Source organism: Sus scrofa, chromosome 2 (genome assembly GCF_054392235.1).
Source record: "Sus scrofa isolate SSC_HxYL_T2T_F1_AM1 chromosome 2, Sscrofa_HxYL_maternal_Yorkshire_Landrace_v2.0, whole genome shotgun sequence".
In the NCBI taxonomy this organism is placed as follows: Eukaryota; Metazoa; Chordata; class Mammalia; order Artiodactyla; family Suidae; genus Sus; species Sus scrofa.
The window spans coordinates 36,342,047-36,357,477 of record NC_139384.1 but is presented as its reverse complement, the minus strand read 5'-3'; the positions used below and the strand labels follow the sequence as shown (position 1 = coordinate 36,357,477).

The following is a 15,431-nucleotide window of genomic DNA, read 5'->3' as shown; positions in this document are numbered from 1 at the left end:
TTGATTTCATTTTATAAATCTAAACCTGTCCTTGCTTTCATCTCTGTTTCACTTGATTTAGTCTTTGAATCTTTTAGTCCTCATTTTAACTCTTTCACTATATTTTCATAGTCCTTGGTCTCCTTTGTGTTTTTATTATCATTCTACTTTATCTTCGTTCTCTTTAGGACCTTAACATAATTCAATGTTAAGTTACGGTTTTGTGCTGTCTGTTTTCATTGCAATTTTAATTGCATTCTTTTTTATTTTCTAGTCAATTTATCTTGTGTTTTATCCTTTCTGGTTATCTAAGCTATATAATCAGAAAGCATAAGGATATCATCTGTGGGAATAACCCAAAGTGTGAGCCAGAAAACTGGAATATATTTTCACCTCCAAGGACTTACCAGGTTGTTCGGTCAATAATTTCTGAGATGTTAGAAGAATTACCAGCCATCTGCTTTCAGGGTAAAAAACTAAAAAGAAGTACAATGTAGAGTCTCTCTGAGAACTAGGGGCTTAAATCCCCTTCATGGGGAGATTAAATGTCCACAGGTGGTTAGAATTAGGAGGCTGTGAACTTCCCCTGTGGATGTTGTCAGGGGTGGGGGGTGGGGCTCAGAGTCAGTAAAGAGCACTTCTAACTAGAATGCCAGGAAAGCCTTCTTGGGGAAAGTGAGTCTGATTTTTTTTAATGCTTATTTACTAATCAACAAATTGGTTTATTGCATTACGGGATCTGTAAAATAGATTACAGATTTAACATCCCTTAAAACAGGTTTTAAAATTATTTTAGGAGTTCCCATGTGGCGCAGTGGTTAGCGAATCCGACTAGGAACCATGAGGTTGCGGGTTCGGTCCCTGCCCTTGCTCAGTGGGTTAAGGATCCGGCGTTGCCGTGAGCTGTGGTATAGGTTGCAGACGCGGCTTGGATCCCGCGTTGCTGTGGCTGTGGGTAGGCCGGTGGCTACAGCTCCGATTGGACCCCTAGCCTGGGAACCTCCATATGCCGCGGGAGCAGCCCAAGAAATAGCAAAAAGACAAAAAAAAAAATAATAATAATTTAAAAAAAGAAAAAGAAAATTATTTTAAATCCATTTTAAAAAGTTAAAATGACATTCACCTGTGTACATTAAACATTTCAAACTGATAATGTAAACCTTAAAAAAAAACAACTGATTCTTAGAATATGCACCTGGGTCTAATACTGTGTCACTCAATATGCTACTGAACACTTAGTTCTGAATAATCCTATTTTGAATTTTTTCATAAAATTGTCTGCAGACTTCAAAGTAGCATTTTAGAGAGAATAATGACAGCTTTAACTGACTCTTGTCAGTAGGTCATTATATATTTAATTTAAAAATACTTTCTATATAGATGCTGAGGTTCCTAGAAAACTCAGAGCAAAATCTGCTAAAAAGAAGACATTAGCATTTTATTTTTATATTAAACATATAAAAATTCAGCCCCAAAGTGCCCAGAGGCACTTTACTTTTGCCTCTGTTTAAACCATCTTTATTTAATTTTTTTTTTTTTTTTTTTTTTTTTTTTTTTTTTTTTTTTGTCTTTTTGCTATTTCTTTGGGCTGCTCCCATGGCATATGGAGGTTCCCAGGCTAGGGGTCCAACCGGAGCTGTAGCCGCTGGCCTACCCACAGCCACAGCAAGGCGGGATCCGAGCTGCGTCTGCAACCTACACCACAGCTCACGGCAATGCCAGATCATTAACCCACTGAGCAAGGGCAGGGACCAAACCCGCAACCTCATGGTTCCTAGTCGGATTCGTTAACCACTGCACCACGACAGGAACTCCCTTTATTTGATATTTTAAGGCAATAGTTATCAAAAAGGTTGTCTCTGTGATTCTTTTGAATGTGTCACCAGTTTTAGAGTCTACAAAGTTGTAGGCCTTCCTGATTTTTAATTCCATTCTGGAACCAAATATAATATACCCAATTAAAATTTAGAGGCTCCATCAAAAGATTCTTCTCTAAGTAGAGATATTCCTAGGTATCATTCAGCTTCTCCTGTGATTTTTGTCTTTTGTTTGGAGCATTTACTCCTTGGCAGGCTCTGACTTCTTTGTCCCCAGGACCAGCACTGTGAGATTGCCAACAGCTCTGCTTCTCTCCTCATGCTCTCAGATGCAACTTCCTCTCACTACCTCTCCTACCTGGCTACTTATTAATAAGGGAATAACTCTAGGGAAAGGATAGTTTAGAATGCTTGGCCATCTCAATGGGCTTCGCTTCTTTCTGGGATCTTGTCTCCTTGCTCGAGTCCTGACTGCCTTAGTAACAATCTGATCCCTTAGAACAGATTTTTTTTTTTTTTTAGGAGTTTCTGCTATGGCACAGTAGGTTAAGAATCTGACTTCAGCAGTTTGGGTGGCTATGGAGGCGAGTGTTCCATCCCCAGCCCAGCACAATGGCTTAAGGATCCAGCATTGCCACAGTTGAGGCATAGGTTGTAGGTGTGGCTCAGGTTCAGTCCCTGGCCCAGGAAATTCCATATGCCGCGTGTATAGACATTTAAAAAAAAAAAAAAAAGGATTCTTTAAACATTTTCCACTCTTTCTAGTATTTTCGTAAGACATTTAGACTGTTGTAAGTGAAGCCAATACAGCCTAGAAGAAATGGACCTAGACATGGGATAGAGGCAGGTGTTTTTGATCAGCAGAGACTGCAGACAAGTGCTTAGGCACAGATGTGGAGGCAGGAAAGTATATGGTACTTCCCTCGTGCCTGGAGAAAAGTAGGTCCTACTCCAGCTTAGATACATGGGTCAAGCAAATGAGATAGCATGAGGCCCCACAAGAGCATGAGGCCTGTTTGAGAAATGGTGAGACTTTAACAGAGTAGAAGGATTCTGGAGAAGTCTAAAAAAGTCAGCCCGCTGTATTCTAAGAGCAGCCCCTCAACCAATCCTCAGGACGACTCCAGTTATCAATTATCATCCCCCAACAGAGGAGGAACTTGAGATCCAAAATGATAAAACTACTTGCCCAGATCACACAGCTGATAAGCAGCAGAATTGGAATAAAAACCTGGATATCCAGACTTCAGGTGCCACGGTATTTTGCATGACCCCATAGCTGCTCACCTTGAGGAAGGCAAGAATTTCAGGTTCTAAAAACGAGATGATCCCATTGTCCCCTCTTTATTCTGCAAGTATTAACTGAACACTGACCATGCGTCGGGTGGGGAAGAGAAAAAGGTGACCTGGTACAGAACTCAAGGAAACATCAACATTTAGGAGTATGCAGGGAGCCATATGCATTTGTAGAATATCAAGTCCTCAGTGGGACAGGCAGGAGATGGATGGAGAGGCCAGAAAACAAACATTGTCACAGGTTCCATGTCCTCTGGGAGCTTGCAAAGTAGTCAAGTGTTTCCTTATCACAGTGATAAGAGTCACAGTGATGTAAGCCTTTTTCCTTTTGGGGTGGAGAGGGAAGAAGGACATAAATTAACCCTATGAGCTTACAGGCGTACAATAACTCTGCCCAGAGACATAGGACCCACAAAGCCAAAAATGTTTACTGTGAGACTTTTACAGAAAATGTTTGCCAGCTTCTGGTGAGTTCAGCCAATGGGAGGCATAATTGGGAAGTTAAAGAACCATTGAAGGGAAAAGCCAGGGTATTTTTCCCTCTTGCTCTGCCTTGCAAAGTACCTCACATAGGAAGTGCATTTTCCCCATGACTCTGGGTTCTGCTTGGTAATCCAAGCCCCTGGGCTTAGTTACTACCTTCTCTCTTTATCCCTTCCAGCCTGGGGATAGTAATGATTTCTTGCTGTTGTTAATGTTTGGGTTGCCTTACTGCCCTCTTAGGTTTCATAACGCTTTCACCACTCGTGTAACCAATTACCGGCATTAAATTTCTTACCGTTTTGTTTTTGTTTTTTTTTTCCCCTGGAAAGGATTTAGGTATTTATTTATAATTTTTATTTTAGATTTGAGTATAGCTGAACTATAATGTTATGTTAATTTCAGGTTCAGCAAAGTGATTCAGTTATACATATACATGTATCTATTCTTATTTCAGATTCTTTTCCCATATAGGAAAATATTATGGAATATTTAGTAGAGTTACCTGTATATCCCTCCTGCCTACCTTTCCCCTACCAAACACTAAGTTTGTTTTCTAGGTCTAGGAGTCTGTTTCTAAGTTCATTTGTATCATGTTTTAGATTCCATATATAAGTGATATATTTGTCTTTCTCTGACTTCACTTAGTCTGATGATCTCTAAGTTCACTCATGTTGCTACAAATGGCATTATTTCATTCTTTTCTATGACTAAGGAATTCTCCATTACATATGGGTGCCATATCTTCTTTAGTCATCGATCCACATCAATGGCTATTTAGGTTACTTCCATGTCTTGGCTATTGTAAATTGTGCTGGACTATACACTGGCATGTATGTGTCTTTTCAAATTATGGGTTTTTTCCTCCAGATATATGCCTAGGAGTGGGATTACTAGGTCATATAGTAGTGCTATTTTTCTTTTTTTAAGGAGCCTCCATACTCTTCTCCATCATGTTTGTGCCATCTTACATTCCCACCAAGAGTATGGGAGAATTCCCTTTTCTCCACACCCTCTCCAGCATTTATTACTTGTAGACTTTTTGATGATGGCCATTCTGACTAGAATGAAGTGATACCTCACTGTAGTTTTGATTTTCATTTCTCTAATAATTGGTGCTGTTGTGCATCTTTTCATGTGCCTGCTGGCCATCCGTATGTCTTCTTTGGAGAAATATCTATTTATATCTTTCACACATTTTTAAAGAATTTTTTATTATAGTTGATTTAAAATGTTCTGTTCTCTGTGTCCATGATTTTCTTTTTGTGGAAAGGTTCATTTGTGCTGTATATTAGATTCCAGATATAAGTGATATCATATGGTATTTGTCTTTCTCTTTCTGACTTACTTCACTTAGTATGAGAGTCTCTAGTTCCATCCATGTTGCTGCAAGTGATATTGTTTTATTCGCCTTTATGGCTGTGTAGTGTTTCATTGTATATATATACCACACTTTCTTAATCCATTCATCTATCAATGGATATTTAGGTTGTTTCCATGTCTTGGCTATTGTGAATAGTTCTGCAATGAACATACAAGTGCATGTATCTTTTTCAATGAAAGCTTTGTCTAGATATATGTCCAGGAGTGGAATTGCTGGATCATGTGGTAGTTCTATATTTAGTTTTCTGAGGTACCTCCATACTGTTTTCCACAGTGGTTATGCCAATTTACATTCCTACCAACAGTGTAGGAGGGTTCCCTTTTCTCCACACCCTCTCCAGCATTTATTTGTTGACTTGTTAATGATGACCATTCTGACTGGTGTGAAATAGTACCTCATTTTAGTTTTGATTTGCATTTCTCTAATAATTAATGATGTTGAGCATTTTTTAATGTGCCTGTTGGCCATCCATATGTTTTCTTTGGAAACATGTCTATTCAGATCTTCTACCAATTTTTCAATTGGGTTTTTGTTTTCTTTGCTATTGAGTTGTATAAGTTGTTTGTATATTTTGGAGACTAGCCCTTGAAGGTTGCATCATTTAAAAATATTTTCTTCCCCTTCTGTAGGTTGTCTCTTTGTTTTTGTTTTTGTTTTCATGGTTTCCTTTGCTATACAAGAGCTTGTCAGTTTGAGTAGGTCCCATTGGTTTATTTTTGCTTTTATTTCTGTTGCCTTGGGAGACTGACCTGAGAAAACATTTGTAAGGTTGAAATCAGAGAATGTTTTGCCTATGTTCTCTTCTAGGAATTTAATGGCATCTTGTCTTACGTTTAAGTCTTTAAACCATTTTGAGTTTATTTTTGTGCATGGTATGAGGCTGTGTTTCAGTTTCATTGATTTACATGCGGTTATCCAGTTTTCCCAGTACCTCTTGCTGAAAAGACTGTCTTTTTCCCTGTTCATTGGTCTGTCTGTTTGGTACCATTACCACACTGTCTTGATGACTGTGGCTTTGTAATATTCCCTAAAGTCTGAGAGAGTTATGTCTCCTGCTTGGTTTTTTGTTCCTCAGGATTGCTTTGGAAATTCTGGGTCTTTTGTGGTTCTGTACAAATTTTTGGATTGTTCCAATTCTTTGAAAAATGGGTAATTTGAAAGGGATTGCATTGAATCTGTAGATTTCTTTGGATAGTATTGCCATTTTAATGACAATAATTCTTCCAATCTGGGAGCATGGAATATCTTTCTACTTCTTTGAATCCTCTTTAATTTCCTTGATTGATGTTTTATAGTTATTATTGTATAAGTCTTTTGCCTCCATGGTCAGGTTTATTCCTAGGTATTTAATTTGGGGGGGGGGGCAATTTCAAAAGGTATTGTCTTTTTATATTCCTGTCTAATATCTCATTGTTAGTATTTAGAAATGCAACTGATTTCTGAATGTTAGTCTTATATCCTTTTATTTTGATGAATTCATTGATCAGTTTGAGTAGTCTTTGGTGTAGTCCTTAAAGTTTTCTATATATAGTATCATGTCATATGTATAGTGACAATTTTACCTCTTCTCTTCCAATTTGGACACCTTTTACTTCTTTTGTTTGTCTGATTGATGTGGCTAGGACTTCCAATACTATGATGAATAAAAGTGGTGGGAGTGGACATCCTTGTTTTGTTCCAGATTTCGGCAAGAGGACTTTTCTCCATTGGCTATTATATTCACTGTGAGTTTGTCATAATGGCTTTGATTATGTTAAGGTTTGTTCCCTCTATACCCACTTTGGTAAGAGTTTCTGTCATGAATGAATGTTGGATTTTGTTGAATGCTTTTTCTCTGTCTATTGAGATGATCATGTGGTTTTTGACTTTTGTTTATGTGGGGTATGACATTGATTTGCATATGTTGAACCATCCTTGTGAACTTGGGATGAATCCAACTTGGTCGTGGTGTATGATCTTTTTTATGTTGCTGTACTTGGTTGGCAAAAATTTTGTTGAGAATTTTTGTGTCTATATTCTTCAGAGATCAATATCATATTTTCTCTTTTGGTAGTATCTTTTCCTGGTCTTGGTATTAGGGTGATGATGGTAGGCTTCATAGAGTGTCTTTGGGAGTGTTCCTTCTTCAACCTTTTGGAAAAGTTTAAGAAGGATAGGTATAATTTCTTCTTTGTATATTTGGTAGAATTTGCCTGTGAAGCCATGGTCCTGGACTTTTGTTTGTAGAGGGTGTTTTTTTAATTATATATTCAATCTCATTTCTAGTGATTAGTTTGTTCAATTGATCTATTTCTTCTTGATTCAGTTTTGGCAGGCTGTAAGTCTCTAGAAATTTGTCCATTTCTTCCAGGTTGTCAAATTTGAGTCTGGCCAGAGGTTTGTCAATTTTGTTTGCACTTTCAAAGAACCAGCTCTTGGTTTTATTTTTTTTCTGTTGTTTTTTGAAACTATTTTGATTTCTGCTTTGATCTTTATGATTTCCATCCTTCTGGTGACATTAGGTTTTGTTTGTTCTTTTTCTAATTCTTTTCGGTGGTAGGTTAAGTTGTTGATTTGAGATTTTTCTTCTTTTCTGAAGAAGGCCTGTATGGTTATGAACTTCCCTCTAAGAACGTCTTTTGCAGCATCCCATAAATTGTGTTTTCATTATATTTGTCTCAAGGTATTTCTTAGTTTCCCTTTTGATTTCCTCACTGACCCATTGTTTTTTTAGTAGCACATTGTTAGCCTCCATATAGTCAGTTTATTCTCATTTCTTTTCCTGTGATTAATTTCTAGTTTCTAACCAGGGTAATCAGAGAAGATACTTGAAATAATTTCTATATTCTTAAATTTGTTAAGGTTAGTTTTTTGACCCAATATGTGCTCAATCCTTGAGAATGTTCCATGTGTACTTGAAAAGAATGTATATTCTGATTTTTTTGGATGTGATGCCCTGAAAATATCAACAAAGTCTAACTTTTCTATTGTGTCATTTAGGGTCTCCATTGCCTTACTGATTTTTCTGTCTAGAAGATCTGTCCATTGATGTGAGTGGGCTATAAAATTCTCCTAATATTATAGGATTCCCATCAATTTCTCCTTTTATGCCTGTTAGTATTTGTTATATGTATTTGGGTGCTCCTACATTAGGGACATATATATTGAAGAGTGTAATATCCTCTTATTGAATTGTTTCTTTTGTCATTAAATAATGTCCTTCTTTGTTTTTCTTTATGGCCTCTTTTTTAAAGTCTATTTTGTCTGATATGAGTATTGCAACTCCTGCTTTCCTGTCTTTTCCATTCATAAGAAATATCTTTTTTCATCCCCTCACTTTTAACTTATATGTTTCCTTTTCCCTAAGGTGAACATCTTGTAGGCAACATATTGTAGGCTCTTGTTTTTTTATCCAGTCTGCCATGCTATGTCTTTTGATTGGAATATTCAGTCCATTGACATCTAAGGTAATTATTGACAAATACATATTTATTTATTAATACACCTTTTTTTCTGGTTGATTCTATGTTTCTCCTTTGTTCTTTTCTTTGTTGGATGATTTCCTTTTATGCTTGTGTCCTCTTCTTTTTGGTTTTTGTGAATGTATTATTTGGTTTGGGTTTGTGGTTGCCTTGTTTCTCAAGTATGTTGACCCCTTCCCATATCTGCTTGCTTTAGCATAATAGTCATATAGGTTCAAACACATTCTTAAAATGTAGGGAAAGAAAGTAAGAAAAACCAGATTTTTTTATGATTTTGATGCTCCCCCATTTTTTGTCTTTTGTGGCATATGGAGGTTCCCAGGCTAGGGGTTGAATGGGAGCTATAGCTGCCAACCCACACCACAACCACAGCAACACAGGATCTGAGCTGCATCTGCCACCTATAGCACAGCTCATGGCAATGCTGGATCCTTAGCCCACTGAGTGAAGCAAGGAATTGAACCTGTGTCCTCATGGATACTAGTCAGATTTGTTTCCGCTGAGGCATGATGGGAACTCCCTTGATGCCCTTTCTTAACATTTTCATGTTTAGACTTTTGTTGTTCCTTGTGTTTACTATTGCCTTTACAATAGGTTTTTGTTTTTGTTTTTGTTTTTTTCCTTTTGGATCTGTATACTGGCTTATTTAAATGATTACCTTCCAGTTGTGAATTCCTCCATCCTATTGCTTCTTATTTCTTTTTTATTTAGAGGAGTCTTTTCAGTATTTCTTTTAGAATGGGTTTAGTATTGCATTTCTCTTTTAGTTTTTGTTTGTTGGAGAAATTCTTTATTTCTTCTTTTTTTTTAATTTTTATTTTTTTTCCCACTGTACAGCAGGGGACCAAGTTACTCTTACATGTGTACATTTTTTTTCCCACCCTTTCTTCTGTTGCAATATGAGTATCTAGACATAGTTCTCGATGCTACTCAGCAGGATCTCTATGTAAATCCATTCCAAGTTGTATCTGATAACCCCAAGCTCACGATCCCTCCCACACCCTCCCTCTCCCATCAGGCAGCCACAAGTCTATTCTCAAAGTCCATGATTTTCTTTTCTGGGGAGATGTTCATTTGTGCTGGATATTAGATTCCAGTTATAAGTGATATCATATGGTATTTGTCTTTGTCTTTCTGACTCATCTCACTCAGTACGAGATTCTCTAGTTCCATCCATGTTGCTGAAAATGGCATTATGTCATTCTTTTTTTATGGGTGAGTAGTATTCCATTGTGTATATACACCACCTCTTCTGAACCCAATCATCTCTTGATGGACATTTGGGTTGTTTCCATGTGAATAGTGCTGCAATGAACATGAGGGTGCATGTGTCTCTTTTAAGTAGAGTTTTGTCCGGATATATGCCCAGGAGTAGGATTGCGGGGTCATATGGAAGTTCTATGTATAGCTTTCTAAGGTATCTCCAAACTGTTCTCCATAGTGGCTGTACCACTTTATATTCCCACCAACAGTGCAGGAGGGTTCCCTTTTCTCCACACCCCCTCTAGCACTTGTTATTTGTGGACTTATGAATGATGGCCATTCTGACTGGTGTGAGGTGGTATCTCATGGTAGTTTTGATTTGCATTTCTCTTATAATCAGCGGTGTTGAGCATTTTTTCATGTGCTTGTTGGCCATCTGTATACCTTCCTTGGAGAAATGTCTATTCAGATCTTTTGCCCATTTTTCCATTGGGTGGTTGGCTTTTTTGCTGTTGAGTTGTATAAGTTGCTTGTATATTCTAGAGATTAAGCCCTTGTCGGTTGCATCATTTGAAACTATTTTCTCCCATTCTGTAAGTTGTCTTTTTGTTTTCTTTTTGGTTTCTCCTATTTTAAATGAAATTCTTGCTGGGAAGAGTATTCTAGGCTGCAAATGTTTCCCTTCGAGAACTTTGAATGTATCTTGCTACTCTCTTCTGGCCTGTAGTGTTTCTGTAGAGAAATCAGCTGGAAGCCTTATGGGGGTTCACTGATAATTAATTGTTTTTCTCTTGCTACCTTTAGAATCCTCTTAATCTTTAACTTTGGCCATTTTTATTATAATATGTCTTAATGTAGTCTTGCTTGGGTCCAACTTGTTTGGGGCCCTCTGTGCTTCCTGTATCTTGATATGTTTCCTTAGATTTGGAAAGTTTTCAGCCATGATTTCTTCAAATATATCTTCAATCCCCTTTTTGTTTTTCTTCTCTTTCTGGAATCCCTATTATGCATAGATTGGTGCACTTTATGTTAATCCATAGATCTCTTATATTGCTTTCTTTTTTTTTTTTTTAGGGCTGCACCCATGTTATATGGAGGTTCCCAGGTTGGGGTCTAGGGATCAAATTGGAGTTGTAGCTGCCAGGCCTCACCACAGCCACAGCAATGTGCGATCTGAGCCGTGTCTGCAATCTATACCACAGCTCATGGCAACACTGGATCCTTAACCCACTGAGCAAGGCTAGGGGTTGAACCCACATCCTCATGAATACTAGTTGGGTTCGTTAACCACTAAGCCTTGACAGGAACTCTGCTTTCATGCTTTTTTCATTTCGTTTTCTGTCTGCTGTCCTGATTGGGTTATTTCCATTATTCTATCTTCCAAGTCACTAATTTGTTCCTCTGCATTATTGATTCTGTTCTTTAGTGCCTTTAGCTCAGTTTGCATCCCTGCAAATGAATTTTCTAATTTTTATTGGCTCCTCCTTATATTCTAATTTCTTTGTAAAGTAACCTGCATTAATATTTATATCTGCTCTTAATTCCTTCATATCCACTTGTAATCCCTTCAGTTTTTTCACAATCTCCTTTTTGAGCTCAGTGTCTGTTAGACTGCAGAGGTCTGTTTCATTGTTAGCTGCTTCAGGTTAATTCTCCCTTTCTTTTTACTGGGAATTGTTCCTGAGCTTCTTCATTTGGCTTATATTTTTCTTATTCTGTGAGTTTAGGGAAAACAACTACCATAGTCTTAGAGAGCTATTTATGTGCACAAACACCCCTGGTATTTTATGAGGGCTCACTATTTATTTTTAGGATGCCAAGCGGGTTTCCAGGGAGATGTAGGCAATGAGCAGGGCTAGTAGCCAGTGCCTGGTTGCTGGACCCTTGACAGTGGCAAGGAACCTTGGGAAGATGGTGTATGCTGCTCCTATTTGCAGGGCCCTGGGAAATGGCAGTGACTCTCAGGCAGGTAGGGGTAGTGTCCAGAGCATTTGGCAAGGGCAACAGTGGGGTATGTTTGTTCCCAGGGGAGTAAGAGCAACAACAGGTGGTGATCAATTGCAGTGCCATCTTCTGTGCCAACCTCTGCGGTGACTGGGGCCAGAGGTGATGGCTGTTCACAGATCCCTAGTGTTGTCAGGCCAAGCCCAACTCTGGAGTCTGAGATGACTGAGTTTACCCCTGCTTCCTGTAGACCATGCAAGAGGTGCCCCTTCACACTTGGCGCCCACACAGGAGGCACCACCACCCTTAGCCCATGTGAGAGAGGCCCATTGCCCACACAAGAGGCACCTAACCCCCTGTAGTTCCAAGCTCTGAGGGTCCATGTGTGCAGAGAAAAATGCTCCAATGGTGGTCCATTCCTTTTCCTCTTGCCCTCCCCAGTAATAGTGCCTTGGTTCTCCTGTGGGCCCAGACCCCTTCCCTGGTTCCCTCAGCTGTGGTACTCTCCTCCTGAGCCCTTGGCACACCATTCCCTAGCCCCTCAGACTGTCTCCACACAGCCAACCCTAGAACTGACCTCCAGAGCCCGAGTCTCAGCTCCCAGACTCCACCTGAGCATCTCAGGCTGTGGTGTCCTGGGAGGTTGTAGCAATGGTCTATGCAGATTTCTCTCTGCTTTGCCTTCCTCATTTTAGATGCTGTACTTTTTTCTGAGGCTTTGAGGTCCCTCCATCTTTGCTGATCTCCCCATCAGGAGGCTCCCCAGGTTGTGGGTTCCTTTCCTCCTTCACAGCTCCCTCTCAGGAGTGCTAGTCCCATCCTAATTCCATTCCCTCCCTCTCCCTCCCTCTCTTTCTCCCTCTCTCTCTCTCCATCTCTCCCTTTTTCCTTTTGTTCTACCCAGTTATGTGGAGGGTTTCTTACCCTTTTTGGAGGTTTAAGGTCTTCTGCCAGAGTTCAGTAGATGTTCTGTGTGAATTGCTCCACATGTAGATGGGTTTTGGGTTTGTTTTTTGTTTTTTTTTTTTTTGATGTGTTTATTGGAGAAGGTGAATGCCACATCTCACTCCTCCACCATCTTGATCCTGCCTTGTCTCACCCATTTTTAATTGAGTTGTTTTTGTTTTGGGGGGTTTTTGATATTGAGTTGTATAAGCTGTTTGTATATTTTGAAGATTAATCCCTTGTCAGTCTCATCATTTGCAAATATTTTCTCCCATTCTGTAGATTGTCTCTTCATTTTATTTATGGTTTCCTTTGTTGTGTAAAAGCTTTTAAGTTTAATTAGATCCTATTCATTTATTTTTTGTTTTGTTTTCATTACTCTAGAAGGCAGATCAAAAAAGCTATCACTGTGATTTTTGTCCAAGTGTGTTCTGCCTATTTTTTTCCTCTAGGAGTTTTTTAGTATCCAGTCTTACATTTAGATCTTTAATCCATTTTGAGTTTATTTTTGTGTATGGTATTAGAAAGTGTTCTAATTTCACTCTTTTACATGTAGCTGTCCAGTTTACTCAGTTCCACTTATGGAAAACTCTGTCTTTTCTCCATTGTATATTCTTCTCTCCTTTGTCATAGATTAGTTATCATAGACGTATGGGTCTATTTCTAGGCTTTTTATCCTGTTCCATTTATATTACTATTTTTGTGCCAGTAACATACTGTTTTGATTACTGTAGCTTTGTAGTATAGTCTGAAATCAGAAACCCTTATTCCTCTAGCTCCATTTTTCTTTCTCAGGATTGCTTTGGCTACTCTGGGTCTTTTTTGTTTCCATACAAATTTTAAGATTTTTGTTTGTTTGTCTTAGATGTGGAAAAGATGTCATTTGTAATTTGATAGGGATTGCATTGAATCTGAAGATTGCCTTGCGTAGCACAGTCTTTTTGACAATATTGATTCTTCTAATTCAAGAACATGGTATATCTTTCCATTTGTTTCTGTCATCTTTGATTTCTTTCATCAGTGTCTTATAGTTTTCAGAGTATAAGCATTTTGCCTCTTTAAGTAGGTTTATTCACAAGTATTTTGTTCTTTTTGATGTGATTGTAATAGGATTATCACCTTTATTTCTCTTTCTGATATTTCATTTTTAGTGTATAGGACTACAAAAGATTTCTGTGTATTAATTTTGTATCCTGCAAATTTACTGCATTCATTCATGAGCTCTTACAGTTTTCTGGTAATTCCTTTACGGTTTTTTATCTATAGTATCATGTCATCTGCAAACAGTGACAGTTTTACTTCTTTTCCAATTTAGATTCCTTTTATTTCTTTTTATTCTCTGATTGCTGTAGCTAGGACTTCCAAAACTATGTTGAAAAATACATTCTTATCTTTTTCCTTAGAGGAAATGCTTTCAGCTTTTCGCCATTGAGAATGATGTTAGTCATGCTTTTGTCATATATTGCCTTTATTATGTTGAGGTAGGCTCCTTCTATGCCCACTTTCTGGAGGGTTCTTATTATAAACAGGTATTGGATTTTGTCAAAAGTTTTTTTCTGCACCTATTGAGATGATCATATGGTTTTTATTCTTCAATTTGTAATGTGGTGTATCACACTGATTTCAAGAAACTGAAAAATTCTTGCCTCTCTGGGGAAAATCCCACTTGATCATGGTGTATGGTCCTTTAAATGTATTGTCAGATTTAGTTTGCTTGTATCTTGTTGACGATTTTCACATCTATGTTCATCAGTGATGATTGCTGTAATATCACTTATAGCTGGTATCTAATATACAGCACAAATGAAGCTTTCCACAGAAAAGAAAATCATGGACTTGGAGAACAGACTTGTGGTTGCCCAGGGGGAGGGAGTGAGATGGATTGGGAGCTTGGGGTTAATGGATAACAGATACAAACTATTGCTTGGAATGAATTAACAATGAGATCCTGCTGTGTATCACTGAGAACCAAGTCTAGTTACATATGATGGAGCATTATAATGGGAGAAAAAAGTATGTATACATGTATGTACTGGGTCCCCATGCTGTACAGTGGGGGAAAAAAATTGTGTTGGGGAGATAATGATATTTTTTTTTTTATCTGTCTTGTTTTGGTATCAAGGTGATGGTGGCCAGATAGACTAAGTTTGGGAGTGTTCCTTCCTCTGCAGTTTTCTGGAATAGTTCAGAAATACAGGGGTTAACTCTTCTCTAAATGTTTGTTAGAATTCACCTATGAAGCCATCTGGTCCTAGACTTTTATTTTTGGAAGTTTTTTGTTTTGCTTTGTTGTTTGGTTTGTTTTTTAGGGCCACACCTGTGGCATATGGAGGTTCCCAGGATAGGGATCTAATCGAAGCTACAGCTGCCAGCCTATGCCACAGTCACAGCAACACAGGATTCAAGCTGCATCTGTGACCCACACCACAGCTCACAGCAAAGCCAGATCCTTAACCCACTGAGTGAGGCCAGAGATCGAACCCACAACCTCATTGTTCCTAGTTGGATTCATTTCTGCTGTGCCACGATGGGAACTTCTGGAAGTTTTTTAATCAGATTTAATTTCAGTACTTGTGACTGGCCTATTCATATTTTGTATTTCTTCCTAGTTCAGTCTTAGAAGATTATTGCTTATAGTAGTTTTTTATGATCCTTTTTATTTCTGTGATATCAGTTGTAACTTCTTTTTCATCTCTAATTTTATTGAATTAAGCCTTCTCCTTTTTTTGCTTGATGTGTGTGGCTAAAGTTTTAACAATTTTGTTGATCTTTTCAAAAAATAAGCTTTTAGTTTCATTGATATTTTCTGTTTTTTAAATCTCGATTTCATTTATTTCTGCTCTGATATTTATTTCCTTTTACTAATTTTGGGTTTGTTATTCTTTCTCTAGTTGCTTTTAGATATACATTTAGGTTGTTTGG

General features: G+C 38.0%; 1 long non-coding RNA gene across 3 annotated transcripts in view; it reads right to left on the bottom strand.

Moving 5' to 3' along the window:
* The window catches only part of LOC102165168 (uncharacterized), a 102,261-nt gene that overhangs the window by 24,784 nt on the left and 62,046 nt on the right, over window positions 1–15,431 (bottom strand). The window lies entirely within an intron of this gene.